The 14,029-nt window shown below is 38.7% G+C and overlaps 1 protein-coding gene across 1 annotated transcript in view; it reads right to left on the reverse strand.

Moving 5' to 3' along the window:
- Positions 1 to 2,697, reverse strand: part of LOC123344425 (hyaluronidase-1-like) — a 40,636-nt gene extending 37,939 nt beyond the window's left edge. The window contains exon 1 of the mRNA XM_044980639.1: positions 2,640 to 2,697. The gene's annotated coding sequence lies outside the window, so the exon portion shown is untranslated. The remainder of the gene's footprint in view (positions 1 to 2,639) is intronic.
- Between the last annotated feature and the right edge of the window lie 11,332 nt (positions 2,698 to 14,029).

A 14,029-nucleotide genomic window follows, 5' to 3' on the forward strand; every position in this document is an offset into this window, starting at 1 on the left:
AGGTCCCTTCTTCCCCTAGGTTGGGAAGTGAACTCATGCAGATGCATCTCTGAACTCTGGGTCTTCACCGACCAAGGACGACCACTGTTAGTATGATGTGATAGAGAGAGAAGGGAGGGGCACGCTAAAGGAACTTTTGGTTGTTGGAATCAAGAACCTCAGGCAAAAAACACTGCCCAACTCACTCAGAGGTGGGTGTTTTGCTCATGGTTTTATATTTATGAACCCTGCTTGTGCCATTTTTCCCAAATTAATGCTGGGTTACTTCCCTCTTTTCATTAAAAGTTTATTTTCTACACTCAGACTCTGTACCTGTGAGAAGGGAAGTATTGCCTCTTAGAGGTGCCCGGGGGTAGAATGTAATTTTCCAAGGTTACTGGGTGGGGGCTTGAGCTGGTTCTCTGTTGTATTATTGAAAAGGAACCTCTAGATGTTGCTCCTGGCCCTGGTTGCTGCTGACTCCACCTGGCAGAAGGGTTACACCTATTTGTGTATGTATTAATAACTGGTTGTACTAATTTGTGATTATTATTATTAGTTTGGTGTTGGGTTATGTTTGCATTTGACTTTTGAAAACTGGACATGAAGAGGGAAATGTGACAGTAGTCATCAGAATCAGTAGATACTGAAACCTGCCATGTGACAAAGGTGTACCTGTAACCTTTTGTAACTCTGGCACATATCATGTGACTGGGACCAGGCAATAAAGGCCAGTCCCTTGCCAGCACTCATGTCTGTCATGCCTTTGTTACAACATCTGAAAGCCTGGGATGTCTTAAGACAGTTTCTCTGGAATGCAGGCCTCCTATTCTGAGTCACCATAAAGTCAGATGCTAATATCCTGAATAGGGACACATAGTAACTTCCGCTAACTCATAGTGATAGGTGGATCTTGTGGGCTCCAGTCATGCTATAAAAGAGGCTGAAGCCTGTCTTGAAGCAGAGAGAATTAGGGACTGAGTCAGAAGCATTTCTGCAGGGACAGTTGAGAGTGGGGTGTTATTGTATTTGAGTCACCAATAAAAGCAAACCTTTTGAGGGACTAAATTTGGACTACATATGGTATTGGCATAATCTGTTCAGAGCAGGGTGGGAACAGGTTCTTTACAAGTAGCAGAGGTATAAAATAAATAGTGAGGGCAAGGTAGTTTGTTTTAAAGTATCTTTCCAAATAAATGTAATCTATCCCTTTTGGAATGCCTAAGGACACCTGGTAATTGTAGGAGGGAAATGATCTGCTACTTGAATAAATTATGTCTCCTTAATTAATACACTTTGCTAATTACTAATCCTGCTAAGGATTTAAGACTGTAAAGAAAATAAAAAATCCTGATGTATGAAAGTCCAGGTTCCAACCTGAGTCTCATATATGTGTTGTACAACAAATACTGATAAAAAATTATCCTTTGTGAGATTACCTACATGGTCTACATGGTGCATAATACCCTTCTAAAGTAGAAATGATAGTTTCTTTCCTTAGACAAAACTCAATACAGCCTTTACTATGAAGCCCCAACTGGTGGCTCCATAATTAGGAAAAACATTAACGAATACATATGAGAGAGTGCCAATTCATGAGATCTAAGATTTCCTCCGTTCTAATCCTAGCTCTGACAATGGCTCCCTCTATAGTTTTGGTCAAGTTAATTAGCCTTCTGCGCATCCCACATATAAAATGAAGATAATATATACATATCTCTTTGGGTGCATTGAAAGAGTTAATTACTGAATGGAAAGCATTTTTAAAATGAAAAGTGCAACGTAGATGTTAAATATTAGTAACATATGGTATAAAATAAATGAGGACTAAATCATTCAGGAAATTGGTAATGGGATAGAGCCTTTCTAATCAAGGTTGGTTTAATCTAGCTCAAGACAGTAGTCACCAAATTTGCCACAATCCAACAGTTATTCTGTGAGTAGTACAGAATGAATTAGTGTTCTCAGACCAGCTCCTGTACAGCCACGCACAAAACCTCACATAAACAGAACAGGAACACCAGGCTATATTAACTACCACGATCAACACATGCAACTCCCATGTGTTGATTTTAACTCAGTATAGTCTGAAATTGTCCAAGCCTACTGACCATCAGAGCATATCCATTTACATAGGCTGCTGCAGAGGTAGGCTTTCAAGGGAAATCAGTTTTGTATGTTTGGGAAGGGGTGTTCTGTGGACAGCTTCATTTCATTTGTTTTTGCAGTTTATGCCAGGGGCACCTATGGCCAGATTTTCAAAGATATTTAGGCACCTAGTATGATTTTCAAAAGCTCCTAAACAGGCATTTAACCTCCTGGCATGCTTTTGAAAATCCCAGTAGGTGCTTATCTGCATCTTTAGACATCTAAATTTGTTAGGCACTTGGGTAGGTGCCTCTTTTATTTTTTGTATAAATCTAAATAGATAATTGTGGGAAACCTGAATCCAGGATTAGATGTCCACAAAGCAAAATGAACTCTAAAAATATCTAGGTAACTGTAAAACAGAATAAATTCCCTTCATTCTGTGGGGAATATCACCCCATTGTGACCCTGCAGGAGTCAAGGATGTCCACATCTATCATCACTCTTCCACTAGCAAAGCATTCTCACTTAGTAGCAGGCTCACAACACAGCCTCCACCACTTGTGTCCTACCTCCATTACTCAAGCTATAGGCTCATATCCAACCTGACCCCACTGATTTATCTTTTCCAACTGCCTGTTTTAGGCTGTTTCCTCCTCATTCTAGAGCCTAGTCCAAAAGATGCCAGAACTGCATCCTGGTGAGTTACCAAAGCAGCCCCTGGATGTCATGCCTTATAGCAGAGCTGAAGTTCTACCAGATGGGAGTGACTAATACAGAGATACTATGTATGACTGGCAGTTTTCCTCTGGACCTATATGGATAAGTAGTGTGGGTCTAAGCAAATCTGCTCCCAGGGAATAAACTGGAGTGGATTAAGGTGTGGATAATAATTAATGCATACCGGTCTCTGATGTAGCACTTGTTGTCAGTAGATTAGGAAGTCAGTATAATTATTCCCATTTTACACATGGAGAAACAGAGGCACCAATCTGGGACCAGCAATCAGAGGGCAGATGCAGTGTTGAATCTGAGCAGCAGGTAGCAATGCAGTGCTTGGGTTTATTAAGATGCTTCATATGGAGGAAGGTCAAGAATTCAAAGGTGGGAAGAAGAGATTAGCTGAAGAGGAGGTTGAGTCTGCCCAAGGTAGGGTGACCAGATGTCTCAATTTTATAGGGACAGTCCCGATTTTTGGGTCTTTTTCTTATATAGCTCCTATTACCTCCCACCCCCTGTCCCGATTTTTCACATTTGCTGTCTGGTCACCCTAGACCAAGGGATCCTAATATGTTCCCATTTAGCCTATACCCACCTCTGGCACCTTTAAAGAATTAAAGGATAAAAACACTTCCTTAACTTTTCTTATGTTTTCTATAGAACCTAAGATCTATTTAAGACAGAATCTAATGTTAATTGTGCTTGGGTTAATACCTTTGTTTTTCTGTAAATATTTATTCCACCCCCATGAATGTTTGATTTTGTGAATATCTGTAAACATAAGGCACTTTTATTTTAATTAGAATCTCTGGTTTGACCTCGTGGTTTCTTTTAATCCTAATCACTCTCCATTCTGGAGAGGAAAGATCTGGAATGTAAGAGGTATATCATGTCTTTGAACCTAGAGAGCAGAGATCTTACTCGTACACTGATTAAGAGGGAATGTGCTTTGGGAATGTGCAATGCAAGATGGCATTTGCAAGCTTAACTGGCACAGAGTGTGGATTTGGGAAAGGATAGATGGTTTTGTGAGAACTCATATTAAATTCGAAAGTATCCAGGGCTCCTCAGCTCCTCATAAACAGGTCAGGTAGATAAGAGATAAGATGACTTCCTGTTCCAGAGTAAATGTCTTTAGAGTTGAGGTTCCCCTGCATACTCTGCTCAAAGCATCTCTTTACTTTTGTACTGATATTGCCATTATCTTGCCTTTGTCAACAATAAAAAGTTGTGAATTAACTTTCCCTGTAGTCTGTTGAATTTTTATTGTCATGTGGAAGCTACTTTGAAGTATTAACTTTGTTTCAGCTCAGGGAATCCATAAAGATCATCATTCTCTTGTATGTTAGCATTGTGCTGGAAGAGAATAGGTAAGTGGCCTGGTTCCTAGTAGAACACAGGAATGAGTTTTTATGAATTTTTTTGTTCAGCTTCATGCAGGGAACCTCCCTGGGCACAGACTCAGAAGCTGGTGGAGTTTTCAAAAGAAAGCAGGTAACACATGGGAAAAAAATCAGTCAATATATATTTTCTGAAGATTAAGTTAAAGAAAAGCCATGACTTCCTATACATTTCTCCAAAGCAAGTGATGTGTTTATATCATGTAATGAGAAATCAAAAGGTAATTCCTATGGCTAAATCATAACTCAGCACTCTTTTTCAGACAACTTCTTATACACTATACAACAAAGCTAGGATCCTACAAAACTCTTAAGATCAAATATCCGAGGGGTAGCCATGTTAGTCTGGATCTGTATAAGTGGCAAAGAGTTCTGCGGCACCTTATAGACTAACAAACGTATTGGAGCATGAGCTTTCATGCTCCAATACGTTTGTTAGTCTATAAGGTGCCACAGAACTCTTTGCTTCTTAAGATCAAGTTATCCCTATGTATTCAGAAAGAATTCATTTCATTTTTAAAATCAAGAAATTAAATTAAAAGCCATAACAAGAAATGTATATAAGTGGGAAAAGGTATTTGCCAATAAAACCAGCTGATTCACTCTGCTAATATTCTTGACTGCTTTTATTGGTGAACCCTCAGGTGAGTGAAATTTTATTTGCAAGAATGTTCACAGACAGTAGAAACATCACATATACATGTTTGTGAGAGTATTCATACTGGCAGTGCTCCCTGGCCTTTTCTTTTAGGTGGAAAGTGGTAGGGAAAGGAAGGAATATAGTGGCTGAACTGGGAGATTATATCTTTAAAATGAGCAGCAGTAGCAAAAAACTACTGAGTACCAACACCATTAAGAGAGGTGCAAAGGGGGTCCTAGCCTGGATGTGCTCAATCTGACAGTATACTTGGAGTGCAATTGGGAAGTGAGGAGGGGAAATGATCACCCTGGGATACCCTCCCTCTGGAACTGCCTTTTAAAATGACATGCAGAGCTCTATGGTGGTGTTCACCTGGATGGGTCACCACCAACATCCAGGCATAGGGGTGTTTGAACCCACAGGTTCATAGCATCCCAAGGAAGTAATGTGTGATCAACAGTACCACAATCAGAAGAGGAGGCTGGTCCCCAGCAACAAGCAATAGTGGTGGAAAAGGACCTCTGACATTGGCATCTGCCAAATGATGACAGTCATTCAGCAAGGGAGCAAGACTTGGAGCAATGTGCTGTGCTGATAGAATCATGCATAGGTGCCAATGTAAAATAATATTTTTACATAAGCTATTGCCTATAAAGCAAATTATAAAACTGTTTTACAGGTGCAGCAGTGGCAGCACTGAATCAGCTGGGCCATGCCACTACCATGACCCCCTGGTTCTATTCCTTCCTCTTGCGTGGAACTCTCTCACAAATCATTTCCACCATTTCACCTGCTCTACAAAAAGGGAGTTAGTAAAAATAATGTTTAAAACCCTAATTGAATGGAGCCAGCAAGATATGCACATTCATTACAGAGCAACTTTGTGATTTTACGATTGTAATCCTTATCTAGCTCTGCCCTTCTCCTTTTTGACAGTTTAGAACCCTGCACTTATCATGTCCTGCATGAATTCTCCAGAGTAGGGACTGTGTCTTTCCATCTTCCTGTGAAGTATCTGTCCAACAACGTCAACAATAATTTTTTAAAAGTAAAAAGAGCAAAAACAAGTTCCTAGCAACACAGCTTCAAACCCAATGGCTATTAATGTTGTGAGAGTAAAGACAGTAACAGGCCCCACAAAAATGAAAATCCAGTCAATTTCAATGGGAGACCCTTAGTGGCCAAAGAGTGGCTATTTAACAGAGAATTTAGCTCTTGATGCACACTTGCTAGGCTGTGTTGTGGGTGTAAAAGTGGAAAAGTGAATCATAAGTCTACCTAATTTAGGCTTAATCAATTTTCAATTTTATTTATATAATTTCAGATAGAATTATTGTCACTTAAGTATCTGAACATATATTTATGTCAGACAATAACAGACAAGATGGACTAAGTAGAGGGCCCAAGTTACCACATTCTCATTCTCCTGTACTTCATGAAGGTCGTCGCCTACTCTGATCCGTTGGAGTAGTCCTTCAGTCCTGTTCCTTCATCTCCTGGTCCGGTGGTTCTCCAGTTTGACACTTGGATTTGTATACATTTTCACACCCCAGCTGGTTGTGGGGGGGCATGGACAGGGGCAAGGGAGGGCACGACCCTGAAAAGTTTGGGGGCCACTGCTTTAGCACATCAATCCATAGCTATATTTTAATGATTTGTAACAATAAAAGCTTTTAATCTTATCATTAGCAATCCTTCACTTGTATATTTCAATGTGATGTCAGTCTATATTATCCTACTTTACCTCTTTAATCTATTAAGGGGAGCGGGAGGGGCTAGGATTCTCTAATGTCAACATTTCTTTATCTTCTGCAAATATGGATTTGTCAGGGGATTTTTGTTATCCAAAGTCCAAAGTCTTACATTTGTAATTACCAAATCTTGTCAGTGATTTTCCTTTTACAAATTTTGAAGTGATTATATTTTAGACTAGAGCCTTAATATATAGTTGCTTTTAATGGTAATCCAACAGCTGTATGAAATTTTTTTACTCTTCTTAAAACAAAAAAATACTCTTTATTAATTTTGAGATAATTTCAGTCTTCAGTTTAAATTTCACAAACAGCATGTATTTTCAGTAGGCCTAAGGCATGATCAAGAGAAATTGGAACTATCATAAGAAAACTGGACTATTCAGAAGGTGTGGAAACACGTCCCTGTGACCACAGCTAACCTAATCGAATATGTATACAGTTACGGGGCTGCTGAGAGTCATATAAATGATTGTAGTTGATGCAAATACTTGAAAAATAAGTTAACTGAATGTCTTTCAACATGTATTGGGATGGCAATGTAGTTATATAAGGTCCATGTTTTGAATAGGTTCACTGTAAAATTAGATATGCAAAGATTAAAATATAGATGAGGCTTACTGCATCATTTGAGACAAGAAGAATTCGGGTATGTGGGTGGCTAATTACCACAAGACAATAAGTTGCCTCATATTTGGAGTCACCCACATTTTTTAACCAAATTACCTCTTCCTGTTGTTCTGTTTCTATGATGTGTCATTGTGCAACAGTATCACTGATACCAGTTTAGTCACTCTTTGCCTGTTTCGTTTCTCTATTATAGCTAATTATAGCCATGTGAGTAAAAGCAATTTGGATTTTACTCTCAAGTAAATTTTTAAGCGCCCATGAGACTGAGCCCTGGTCTACACTGGGGGTGGGGGTGGGGTGTCAACCTAAGATATGCAACTTCAGCTACACGAATAGTGTAGCTGAAGTTGGCGTATCTTAGGTCGACTTACCTGGCAGTGAGGATGGTGGTGAGTCGACCGCTGCCGCTCCCCCGTTGACTCCACTTCCACCTCTCACGAGCTGGAGTTCCGGAGTCGACGGGGAGTGTGTTTGGGGATCGATTTATCTGCATCTACACGAGACGCAGTAAATCGATCCCCAATACCTGATCATGCCCTTAGGTGCTTAAATCATGGTGACCTGCAATAGGAATTAGGCTCCCATAAGTCATTTAAGCACTTATGAAAATGTTACCTCTCTAACTTAAATACACATTTGGTTCCCACTGGTAACAAGTAGGGCTGACAAGAGGTTAAAAAATTTATGGCTATTAACTGTGCAATTAAAAAAAATTAGTCACGATTAATCGCACTGTTAAACAATAATAGAATACCATTTATTTAAATATTTTTGGATGTTTTCTACATTTTCAAATATATTGATTTCAATTACAACACAGAATACAGACTATACATTGCTCACTTTATATTTACTTTTGCTTACAAGTATTTGCATTGTAAAAAAACAAAAGAAATAGTATTTTTCAATTCACCTCATAAAAGTACTGTAGTGCAATCTCTTTGTCGTGAAAGTGCAACTTACAAATATAGATTTTTTTTGTTACATAACTGCAATCAAACACAAAACAATATAAAATTTTAGAGCCTGCAAGTCCAACAGCCCTACCTCTTGTTCAGCCAATCGCTCAGACAAAGCAGTTTGTTTACATTTGCAGGAGATAATGCTGCAATAATGTCTACAATGTCATCTGAAAGTGAGAATAGGTGTTCTCATGGCACCGTTGTAGCCAGCGTCGCAAGATATTACATGCCAGATGCACTAAAGATTCATATGTTCCTTCATGCTTCAACCACAATTCCAGGGGACATTTTTGTCTATCGTTTTTACAGTGCAAATCTTTGATTTCAATTACAACATAGAATACAATATATATGAAAATGTAGAAAAACATCCAAAATATTTAATTTTTTTTTAATCACAATTATTTTTTTAGTTAATCGCGTGAGTTAACTGCAATTAATCGACAGCTCTAGTAAAAAGTGAAAGAATTCTCCAAAAGCCTTACCAAACCTGATCGGTGTTGTTATTTGAGCCAGAGCTGATAACAATGCATAGAGTTAAGTTTTCCCTACACTTTTCCTTTATATGACCCTATTTTCAGTTGCTTATAACATTGCCAGACTTGAACCATTCAGGCTGAAAGTTTCCTTGCCAGGAGTCTGCCTCAGGATGATTATTTTTGGAAAGTTTCTTCTAAAACAATTCAACTGAGAGGAAGATTAGGGAAAAAATATGGTTTTGTTTGGGGTTTTTTTGCTCATATTAAGAAAATTTTTACAATCATTTCATTGATAAGCTCTGGCATCTCCTTGCTTGAAATGTGGCAAGAGGACAATGCTCCTTTATAAGGAACGGGCCTTTTGCCATCCCCTTGAAAATTCACCCAAATTTGGCCAATCTATAAAGCTCCAAAAAATCTCAGTTTGCACATGCTCAGCAGAGATTTGTTTGAGTTTGGCAGCTAAATTCTCCGAAAACCCCAATATCCATCTGCACTGAGCATGCTTCAGCTAAGCAGGACATTCCCTGCAATTGCTGCTCCCAGAGCCTGCTGTAGTGTCAGGCACCAGAGCTGAATGTGGAGAGGCTCTCTCTCCTGTACTGTCAGTGCTCCCCTGCCCTGGCTGTTGCCCAGGCACCATGTGGGAAGAAACAGTTACACTGGAAAGCAAAGGGTTGAGAAATGGTTAGACATAGGGAGAGTGGGTTGCAGAAGCCAGTGAGTGAGGAGGAGTAGAAGGGGAGGGTGAGGGAAGCAAAGGGAGAAGGGGACACTGGAGCTCATGGAGGGTGGATAAGAGTTGAAGGGGTCGAGAGCCAAGGGGATAGATTGGCACAGAGAGGAAGAGGGACAGAAGCCAAGAGGATGTGACATGAATAGGAGCAGAGGCGAGATGGGGCAGAAGCCAGGAGCAGCAGGGGTGAATAGGTGCAGAAGGGCACTTGAGTTCTGGCATCTCCAAACTTTGGAACCTTAATGTTCTTTTCACATCGTTTTTATGGATATAATATTGTCTATAATCAACTGGGACCATAGGTTTATTAGTCTCACAGTTTTTTGTCTTGAATAATGAACTAATGTGCAACCATGACCAGCACTCAACATACCTAAAGAGCCAAATGTGGTTTCAGTTTGAAAAGTGACTAAAAATGGCATTGTGGGCGTATATATTTATTGCCTTTCAATTATTTCTCAATTGTATGTACTCAATTTATAAGTAAACGTTTTTTCTAACTGCCAGCTTTGAAAACCCTGTAGGGATCTGAAAGTAAAGGTGGTTTCTTTCCACCTTATTAATCATCACCAGTAATGACAATTCTATAAACCAAACTATGCCCTCAGTTACACATTGCAATCTATTTTTTTTAAAATTATACCATCAGTAATAGCTGTGCAGTTCTGCTGTCTTCAGCATGTTTGCACTGATATAATTCTTTAGAATTTGGTAAACAACTATTTTGGTGATACATGGAGAGGAACAGAATCCAACTCACTTTTAGTTATGTTAGCTCTCCAGGGCTAACAGGAACACAATGCAGTGAAGCTTATTTTTGTCATTCACGCCCAAAAATATGACTGAATTTTGCAGAGGGCCAGCACAAGGCCTACGCATTATTTAAATCCCTCTTAAACCCTATTCTGAAGGCTTACATGAGATTTATGTTGTCCATAGCCCTTTTCACAGGGATTAATTTAATAAAAGTATCATTTTTACATAGTTTTCAGAGTAAAATTGCATTCTAAATTAAGGAAGTGGCACCATCTTGTGGGTGATAGTAAAACATTTTCTTAAAGTGAATTTAGAATTCACTTAGTGTTTCATTCTATTCTTCTTTCATTTCTCTCTAATATTTCTTCAAGGCTCCACATAATTCTACAGAGACGATTAACACAAGGTAAACATTTACTTTTGTCAGAAGCCTTTAGAGCATAGCCACCCAAAAATTGATCAGACGTATGCTATTTTGGTAACTTGAACATGTTGTGTGGATTTACATGAGATACTTAGGATGATACACAAAATGATGTATGAAAATCCATTTTTAAGCCAACCCCAGTCTTACCAAAAATATTTAATGACTGCTGTTTAATATTTGACAAATATATTCACTTATCTTCTGTTCTGTTTCTAAATGCTGTCAGATGAAACATGCCTATCGAGAAACTGTTGGTAGTCACACTGAGCCTAATAAAAATATAATTCTGATCACCTACTCCACCCACTTTTTCACATGCTTCAGTGCTTCCTGTCTAAAGTGAAATTGAAACCATAAGGCTGATCCTGTGGTATTTTCTGGCCTAATCGCAAACATGAGGCAATAGAAATTTTTCCATAAAACCTGTTCTCAAGGGATTCCCAGCCTAACTTTGCACACAAAAGAGGTGTGAATAGTTCAGAAAATTCTTAGATAACCTTCCAGGCTTCCAAATTTTGCCCAGGTCAGTCTGAACAAAATAAGAATTGGCCCACCTGAACCTTCATCCAGAATTCAAAGTGAACCAAATGCAAGCTGGTTTTGAAGTTCCCAAATGCTTGGTTAATTTCATTTGTCACCCTGCCTGTCACTTTTGTTAATTGTCACATTGTCAGGTGTTCTGCATTTCCTCATTTTGGGCTACCTAGAACTGGCACTGGGAAAATACAGCTTCTCTTGCAATATTTTTGACTTGGCTTAAACCAGAAAGCAACATAAACTTTGAGAGGAAATCTGTTCTTGTGAGACTACTTCCCAGACAGAAGAGATTTAAAGGTTTATAAATTATAATTTGGATAAACTTTGCCTAAGCCTCCAAACGCAACCAACCTATGAGCCTTTTGAGGTTTTTCTTTCATTAGTTACTATATTTGAAAGGATCTTTATTATTTAAAAATGAATCGCCATCAGTCTGCCATTCAGATCTAATGCCATCCATCAATCTAATGGATGGGCAACTTGACTGGATCTGCAAGGTCCTGGACAGCTTTAAGACAAAAGGGGAGTATATACAGGGGTAGGCCCCTCCTCCCCAAGTGCCCCCTTGCCATTGGCCAGCCTGAGAGATAAGAGCCAACTGGCTCTGGCTTCCCACAGTCATTTATTAAAACCCTGGTCTGGGGTTTTCAGACCTTTTGTCACACTTTTAGCTGAATCCACCCTCCCTCCCTGTAGTTCTATAGTATATAACTGTGTTTTCAGGTTGCTGTGGGTCTGACTGATCACTTGTTCAAGGAGTCTGGGGAGATGGACAAATAGTGCCCCTCTCCAATGTTACATTTTTATAATGTTGTGGCCTGCTGCTTAAAATCCATCCCTGTGTCTGTCCTCATTCACCTGCGTGTTCTGATCAAAAGGGCAGTACACCTTTTCTTTGACCTTCAGTGTAATGCTTTCAATGGTATTGATTGGTCCAGTGTAGGAATTCTAGATTTTATAATGGGCAGCGGTACAGCAACTTGGTAGTGAGTGATCTTCAAGCACTGTTAAGTGGACAACAACATAGGTCTCTATGGGCCCAAGCCTTTTCACTCAAGTCAATAGTAAAAATCCCATTTATTTCGATGAAAGCAAGATTAGGTTGTTTGGGACGGACACTCAGCTCATGTAAATTGTCAATGCTCCACTGAAGTCAATTTATGCCAGTTGAAGGATCTGCCCCTTTTATCTGTTATATTTTGAATGGTGTGTCTTTCTTGATGAGCAATGACTTGCAACATGCTGCAGCTGTCATTTAATACATGGTTAAGCATCGCTCAAAATTAACAACATCATTCCTCCTGTACGTGGCTCTGAGTGGGATAATAAACTTCCAGAAGGAAACAGCATAATTGTCTGTTGTTGTTTCTCTTTTTATAGTCCAAGGCATTTATCCAACGCCCATTGAAGCCAATCTTTCCATTAACTTTAATAGAACAAGCCCTAAGGCAGCAAATTATCCTCTTTGGAATTTATGATCTAATGTCTTATTAGTACAATAAGGATTCCCTCCTTACCTCCTCCCTCCCTGATTTATCTTCAGCTAAAGTCAAATAAATATTTACTAAATCCAGGAAGTGAAATAACATGCTGAGTCTCTTCACAGAAAATCAATAGGAAGAAGTCGCTATGCCAGCATATGTACTGTAACAAAATAAAAAAATGGAATGCTGTCTTTAAACTTTTATGAAGGAGACAGTGAAGAAGATTACTTTTCTTCTTCAGATAATGAATATAAAATAGAAATAATCACACAGCCTAAGCCAAACACACTCAACTGAAACATTATGGCATTGCTAAAGCAGTCACTAAACTTAAAGATGGGCATTCATTATAGTCTCCTGGTTTTAGGTGTTTTCACTTTTTTCTCAGCCACAGCCTTTCTTTCTTTCTTTCTTTCTTTCTTTCTTTCTTTCTTTTAAATAAATATAAATGAAACACAAGGAAACAAGAAAAAATGTTAATACTAGGGTAGGACATCAAATGCTAGAGTCGAGGTTTAAATTCCGATTGAAATCCATACTTCAAATTCAGTCTTGTTCAGATTTACTGTTCCAAGTGGCCTACTGTAGAGATACTACATACCTGAGCTGTACTGTTTGGACCAACATGTAGACCTGAACTTCCCCTACATTCTCATGAGCTCAGATCCAGTGTTGTACACTGAGCTTATCTCTAATTACAATAACAAAAAGTGATGATTGAAATTTTGAATACACAAAAGTCAAGAAACTCAGTTATGGTTCCTTCCTGCAGCAGCTCAGTCACATTGCACATGTATTTTAAGGCTTTATCGTTAACATTCTGCATAGAGAGACAAGCTACTACATATGGGCAAAGGGATTATTTACGTGTGCCTGGAGCCAAATTCTGATCACAGATACACTGGTGTAAATTTGGAGTGAAGCTAACTTCAGTAGAGTTACACCAACAACTACCAAATCTGTGAGCTGAACTTGGCCTGAGTATCTTTGAATTTCCCAACTTTTGTACATTTAAAATCTCATCCACAATGATGCATTAAGATACTTATTTGCATTTTATTTATATATTTGTTTCAAATGAAGCTTGCAAGGAAATAACATTATTTAAAAGAAAAAACAAACACTTTTTTTCACTTGTCTTTTGCTGCTGCTTCACCCATTATTCCCATAGGCAAATGTTACTTAAATAATTGCAATGTGTTGGCTCGTTCTGTACTACTAGATATCACGTCTTTCTGATTAGCTATTAGATGTGCTCTAGCCCAACAACTCCCAACCTTATTAAATTTACATTGGTTATATACAATATGCAAAGGCTGTCCACCAAGATACTGCAGCTTAATGCCTACCCAGCCATAAAATTAAAAAATCCCTATTCTTTAGTCTTTAGAGAGGAAACATATTAGGATTTTACATGTAATTTTCTGTAAACATGGTCCA

The sequence above is a fragment of the Mauremys mutica genome, chromosome 1 (genome assembly GCF_020497125.1).
Source record: "Mauremys mutica isolate MM-2020 ecotype Southern chromosome 1, ASM2049712v1, whole genome shotgun sequence".
Lineage (NCBI taxonomy): Eukaryota > Metazoa > Chordata > Testudines > Geoemydidae > Mauremys > Mauremys mutica.